We start from the raw sequence: 7,382 nt of genomic DNA, 5'->3' as shown, positions 1-7,382 counted from the left end.
AGAGGTGTTTGTTGAAGAAATCTTGAAGGAGAAGAGGCTTGGATCAAAGGGGTTTGCTTGGATTCGAGTTTCATTACTGTTAGGGCATTCTTTGGAGGTAATATTTCATTCTTGGGCTGTGTTCTCTTAGATTCTCATTTTGGGGTTGTGTGGGAAGCTTGGTTGTGTGACATCTTGAGTTTGAAGGATAGATCTAAGGTTACTACCTCAGATCTGGAGTGGAGAAGATCTTAAGAGCATTAAAGCCCCTGTTCTTGTGTTGTTAATGGAGCTATCATGTCCCAAACCTTAGTTCTAAGGTGAATAAGGCCTAGATCTCTTTGGATTCACGTAAAGTTTGCCACTTTATGTGATGGATGGATTGTAGGAGGTTGGATCTATGTTTTGGATCAATTGCATGGCCTGGAGTGCTTCTGAATTGATTCAGACCGGTGATACTCGGCGAGTCACATGGGTAGACTCGACGAGTTGCTTGAAGATGGCCTGGAACTCGGCGAGTTGGAAGAACAACTCGGCGAGTAGGTTGAAGATAGCCTCAGACTTGGCGAGTCTGTTCTTGGACTCGGCGAGTCTTGTCGAAGAGTCCTAATATTTTCTGGTTGAGTCGAGAATCAGTGAGTCAAGGAATGACTCGGTGAGTTGGGTGCGAGTGGACTCAGAGTTGTTGGACTCGGCGAGTCTTGGGGTGACTCGGCGAGTTGGTCGCTGATTGAGGGAAGTTCTGAGCATAGGGACTCGGCGAGTCATCGGGTTGACTCGGCGAGTAGGGTCAGTCGGGGGTTGACTTTGACTTTGTCCAAGGTTGACCAGTTGTATTTATTGAATTGAATGTTTTGGTGTTCAGTGGAGGAGTTCGTGTCAGAGTTGGAGCAGCGGGACCTTATCCTTTCAGCCGGCAGTTTCGAGGTGAGTTATCCTCACTATATCAACAGGGTCTAAGGCACCAAGGCCGGCCCTTATCGGATTGAGATCCGGGTAGTTGTTGTATTTTGTTGTTGTGATATGCTTGCATCCTGAGAGATAGGACGGTATATGTTAGAGACCTGATTGAGATCGGTATCCTGAGAGATAGGGAGATGCTATGCTAATGACCTGTTAGGTCGGTATCCTGCTTAGAGTATGTTATGCTATGTGATCTGCTAGATCGGCTTGTTTGAACGTGAACTGTTATATGATTATATGTTTATGTGTACATGGTTGTTTGGACTGGAGATGGGTTGAGGCGGTCCTGCTTTGTGCTGTAGGCCAAGATACTCAGGGCAGACCGGTTGTTCCGAAGGCCCAGTGAGTGGTCCAGATATGCTGCAGGCCCCACGCGGGCGGACCAGAGATGCCGAGGCTCGGAGAGTGGACCAGGCCGACTGAAGGCCTGATGCGGGCAGACCAGTCATACTGTAGACTCAGAGAGTGGACCAGGTGAGTTGAAGGCCAGTGCGGGTGGACCAACCACACTGTAGACTCGAGGAACTTGATTGGACTCGGAGGGTGGACCAGGTGGACTAAAGGCCCGTCATGGCGGGCCAGTCCCACAGTAGACCCGTTATGCATGACTGTTCTGTGATTCGTTATGAGATAGTGCGATATGTGTATGGTATATGAGGTTGGTATTTTGGGGGTATCTCACTAAGCTTTCGGGCTTACAGTTGTGGTTTAATGTTCTTTAGGTTCTTCAGGGAGCAGTGGCAAGGCAAAGGCGTGATCGTACCGTTCATCGCGTTTATGTTTATAAAATGAACCTGGGAATACTCTGATGAATAATGTATTGAAAACCTTTTGTAACAGTGTTATTAAGTGGATTGTTTTTTTTTAAAAAAAAAATAATAAATTGGCTGGATTTTTCGGTTGTTACAATATGATGAAGGTGTGAACGATTTTCTTGAGTTTACACAAAGTAATAATCTAAAGTTAGATGTTATTTCATGCCCTTGTGTAAATAGTATCAACTTTTGTCACCACTCAATTGACAATGTCTGTTATCATTTGTTTGCCCACGACTTCGACGAAAATTATAAGATTTGGTCTTTCCATGGAGAAAAACAACCCAAGATTAATTCTAGATGCCCTAACAATTCCATTCATCCCGATGCCATTTATACAAAGGATATGCTACATGATGCCTTCAAATATGTAGACAAAGAACCTGATTCATTGAAATCACTTCTTGAATAATGTGATAAGCCACTTTGTGTAGGGTCAAAGTATAATACACTTAGTGCATTATTGAAATTCCAACATTTGAAGGGTCAGTTTGGATGGTCTGATGCTAGTTTTGATGCTTCGTTGTGTGTCCTAAAAGATATATTACCATCAAAGAATACCATCCCTAGCTCGATATATAAATCCAAGAAGTTGCTAAACGGTGTAGGTATACAATATGAGGGATTCATGCATGTGAAAATGATTGTGTTCTATTCTGGAAAAAACATAAGGATGCTACTCAATATCCAACTTGTGGCACATCTCATTGGAAGAAAGATATCAAAAATGTACCTTGAAAAGTTTTATGGTATTTTCCTATCATCCCTAGATTTAGAAGAATGTTTTCAATACCGCAACTTGCACATGATTTAACTTGGCATGCACAAGGTCGGGTCAATAATGGGAAGCTTACTCATCCTCACGATACCCCTTCTTGGAAGCTTGTTGATAACACATGGAAAGAATTCGGACAAGAAAAACGAAATCTTAGATTAGCCTTGTCTTCTAATGTTATCAATCCTCATAAGTAATGAAGTTCCAAGCATAGTTGCTGAATGGTTATCCTAATAACATATAATCTACCCCTTATTTGTGTATGTCAAGAAAATTCATGATGTTGAATCTGTTGATATCAGGGCCAAACCAACCTGGTCACAATATTGATGTCTACTTGGCACCATTGATAGAAGATCTAAAGAGTTACAATTTTAATGTTTCTAATGCAGGAAAAAAGTATGAAAGCTAAAAATGTTTGTGCACATCATAAATACATTCATCATTTGAGCAAAAAAGGATATGTCGGACTCATTAATGACATTGTATGAATCCCACTAAGTATTGATTATTTGACTTGTATATATTTGTGTTAGTTGACTTTGTTATTCTTGATAATTTAGATGCAAGAAACCGGCAAGACGGAAGAGGAGATTGATAGGACAATGTTGTGGAAAAAAGCAAGAGAATTGAAGACAGGAGGATATGAATCAAATGTCAAGATCATTGTTGATAGAATTGTAAGTTTCATTGGATGTCAAATAACATGAATCTGTCCACAGATTCACACACAATCTGTCCCATTTTTTTTTTAACATTTGATCCATTTTTTTAAAGGATGAGTTGCAGAATTCGGAAAGTTTTGGACAGCTTACATGTGGAACACATGATGTGCTTACAGAGGTCTTGGGCACTGAGGAACAACGTGGGAGTGTATAAGGGATGGGTAAAATTTTAACGCCACAACAATACTTTTATTTACCCAAGAATATTAATCATTACATGGAGATTGAGAATGAGAGGGTGGCTAAACGAATCAACAAACTTGAAGATGACTTGGAGAAACTAAAAAGAGGTGTATTTAATGTTTTTGAAGCTGCAAGATGCCAGTTAAGGGGTGTCATTGAAGATGTTGAAAAAGAACCACTGGAAGAATCACTTGTAAGTCCACTTATGAAAAATATTTTTAAAGTATTTTCTTTTTCTACAAACTGACATACTATATTTTGGTAGGATAATTCATGTCTTCTTACGGTTTACTTTGCCGCAAATATAGTCACTAAAGGAACCATAATCAAGTATAGTGCCTCGGGTATTATGAAAAATATTTGCATTATTACTATTTATATATTTTCATTTTTTTAGAGAATTGGATCTTAATTATTTTTAACGTTTATGTAATAGATGAAAACATTCAAGTTATGATGGAAACAAGCTTTACTACCCATTCCACTCGAAGTGGAGTTCATTATGAAGGTCAAATATGCATTTGGACACATACTAAGTCAGCCAAGACACTTAGTTATTCGATACCCTGACCTGGTAATACACCTTGACCATTTAATTAAAGTTCAACTTGATTGATATTTGTTAAAGGTGTTTATCATAGTCAAACAACTGAATCCTGTTTCGGATTCCATTTCGGATTCCATTCTTATTTCAGCTTTAGTAAATGATCCACCAGACCTGTTTCTTGTTTCATTTCACACAACATGCAACAAACCTGTGAAAAAACTTTGTTTCTTGTTTCTTGTTTCATGTTTCATGTTTTAGCCTATGTTTATGTTCTATTGATCTGCATCTGTTCTGTTAATCCTGAGTTATCATCCTAAGTCAACATGTTTTGGGTATTAAATTTAAACTTGAATGATAATATGGCTTCATTTTGTGTGTGGAACCCATATAATTTTCATACGGTTATTTTAAGTATTAATAGAAGACGAAACTTGTTTAGTTACCTTACCTTTTATATCATCATCATCTAATACATATCCACCTTTAAAATATACAAAGTTTACACATAATTAATGTTATTTGCACTCTCAACATAGTCAACTGAAATTATATACCGAAAATACCCTTGGTTTTCTCAATTTTTCTTATATTTGAGTGTTCGTTTTCAGCTTCTAAAATGATTCACCAGACATGCTCTTATTTTCTATTTCACTTCACACCATATGCAACAAACATGCTTATGTTTCATGCTTCCTATTTCATTATGTTTTCTTTATAATCTTTGTAGGGAAAAGTGGTGGGGAAACCTATGAAAAAACATGGAACACCAGTGAAAAAAGATGCAACACCTTTAAAAGAAGAAATAGAAAGTAGTAAGAAAGAAAATGGGACAGGAAACATGGTTGATAAGGAAGAAGGGAATGGAACATGAAATAAGAGTAAAAAAAAGGAAGAAGGGAATTTGACCATGCAAAGAAGGTAGATTAGAGCACAGATGAAGAAAAGGATTAGAATTGATAAGAGTAGTATTTTGAAAATGATTGCAATGATGGCTGGTGGACGAGTTACAAAGGTTGATTCTATAAAAGTGCAGAGTGAGAACGATCTTTTTGGGTACGATAGTTACACGTACTTAAATTGGGATGATTTTGAAGCAGTTCTTACAATGGGTGAGCTGACTGGTGCTATCATTGTGTCTTATGTGATGTAAGTGCAAGAAATTTAATTTAAATAATTGTTCTGGGTCCAAAATTTGTTTAATTAATTTAGTGTTTGTATGATAATATGGTGTTGTTTAACAAAATCAAGTATGGCCTGCCAAAGGAGATCATGGAATTTGCTTTGTAAACCCAACTGTAATTATGTTATCCTGTTGTGTATAATCTTAGGTTTGATTTTACCATTTTATTTTGAAAATGACTACAATTATGTTATTTGACTTAATTTCGTTTGTGGTTTTTGTAGAAGACATTGGGTGTTAGGTGTACTAGACATGAAATCGGATACTTGCTAGTATCTTGATTCCTTGAGTTTTGGAAATTTCAATATGCAATTGAAGTGAGTTATTGATTTGTAAGTAATATAAATTATCAAAACATTTGATGTGAATACAATAAATACCTATGTGTTAATGTTTTTTTTATAGGTCAATGGTTGTGTATGCTACACAAAATGGATCCAACAATAGGGTTAAGCTAAACTGAGTCAATGTTATGGTCAACACTTAATTCCTTATTGAAATTGCAGCTTTAACTTTATTTTTTGGACCAACTGCAATGATCATTTATATGTAATTATGTAGTGTCCAGTTCGTCTCAGATCTACTGAATGTGGGTACTACATGTTAAGGTTCATGCAGGAGATAGTTGAGGAAGGAATTGAAGTGTTGGTCAAAGACAATGCAAGGATATAAGATTCTACTTTCACTAATATAATAATTTAATAGGAAAGGAACTGAAAAAAGATCCTTTTATGGCATCCTAATCTCACATTATAATTGAAATATTAGGTTACATGCAAAAATAACAATGTGCTTTCATTTATTTGAAAGTACAATGTTGTATTAAGTAAGAAGAATTTACATTTTATGTTTATTTGTTAAATATAGCAACTCACTGTTAAAGAATATATTAATATGCAATTTTTTTATAATAGAAACAATATGCAAATTTTTTTCCAGGTCGGGGGTGACAAAGTTGAGTACATTGATGATGATATCAATGAAATACTTGAAGAATGGTCGGAGTTTGTTACAGGCTTCGTTTACCGGTGATATTTTGTATCTGCAAAACAATATTTTTGTTAACATTGAAATGGTCTTTTGACATGTGGTGTACATGTTTTTTGTTAACTTTGTGAAATGTTACTTAGCATCCTCATTTGACATGTAGTGTTGTTTGACATTTAATGTTAGGTAAACTGACATGTAATGTTAGGTAACTTATTTCGCAATTAGATGAAATTGAATGTTTTAGTATATATTTGTTTTTTTATTATATGTATTCACATTGTAAATGCGTATCGTAAACACATGTCGGAAATGTGTATCGTCACTCACAGCTGAAGTTTATGACATGCAAATGTGTGTCATCTTCATTTATGATTGTGGATTTAACGATACACATTGCACATCGTAAGGTTACGACACACAAGGGCGTGTCGTCTTTGTTTATGACATTGGCTTCCTTGATATGCATTGTGTGTCATAAAGGTGCGTCGTAAGGTTACGAAACGCACATATGTGTCGTCTTTCTTTATGACAGAGGCTTCCTTGATATGCATTGCATGTCATAAAGGAGCATCGTAAATGCGAGTCAAAAATGTGTGTCGTAAATAAACGACGCGCAAATTCGTGTCGTCTTTCGTTATGATAGGACCTTCGTTGACGCGTATTTGCGTGTCGTCTGAGCGTTTTACGACATGGATTGTGCGTCGTAAAAGGGTCTTTTGTAGTAGTGAAGGTGAAATTTTGGTAAAACTTGACGGTATGTACAAACCTTGGAGCTATGTCGCGTCATGACGAACTTTTTAGAACCTTGATAATAATAAAGATATTAATTAGTAGAATTGATTAATTTTATATTAACAAAAAATGAAATATGTTGAATTTAAATAATTTAAAATTCTTACATAATGACGTATGAATTTTTTTTTAAAGAAATAACAAGTGTTAAAAACATTTTCATTTATTATAGTAATAAATAATATCATAGGATTACAATTTGAAAATATCATATGTAACCGGATAGAATGTAGTAAAAGGATAGTAACATAATGCATTTGGTTACACTAAGAAAAATATAGTAAAATTATAGTAACACAGTAAAATATGATTAAAATAACTTTTTTAAAACGACGATTTAAAAAAAATAAACATCTTAAATTTTGATCATATTATTTTAAAAATCACATTATTTTGTTTTACCGGTTGGTGACTTATTTACTTCCTAAAATCC

This window comes from Lactuca saligna, chromosome 7 (genome assembly GCF_052625555.1).
Source record: "Lactuca saligna cultivar CGN05327 chromosome 7, ASM5262555v1, whole genome shotgun sequence".
NCBI classification, from domain to species: Eukaryota; Viridiplantae; Streptophyta; class Magnoliopsida; order Asterales; family Asteraceae; genus Lactuca; species Lactuca saligna.
The sequence above is the reverse complement of the archived record's forward strand: the minus strand, read 5'-3'. Positions refer to the sequence as shown.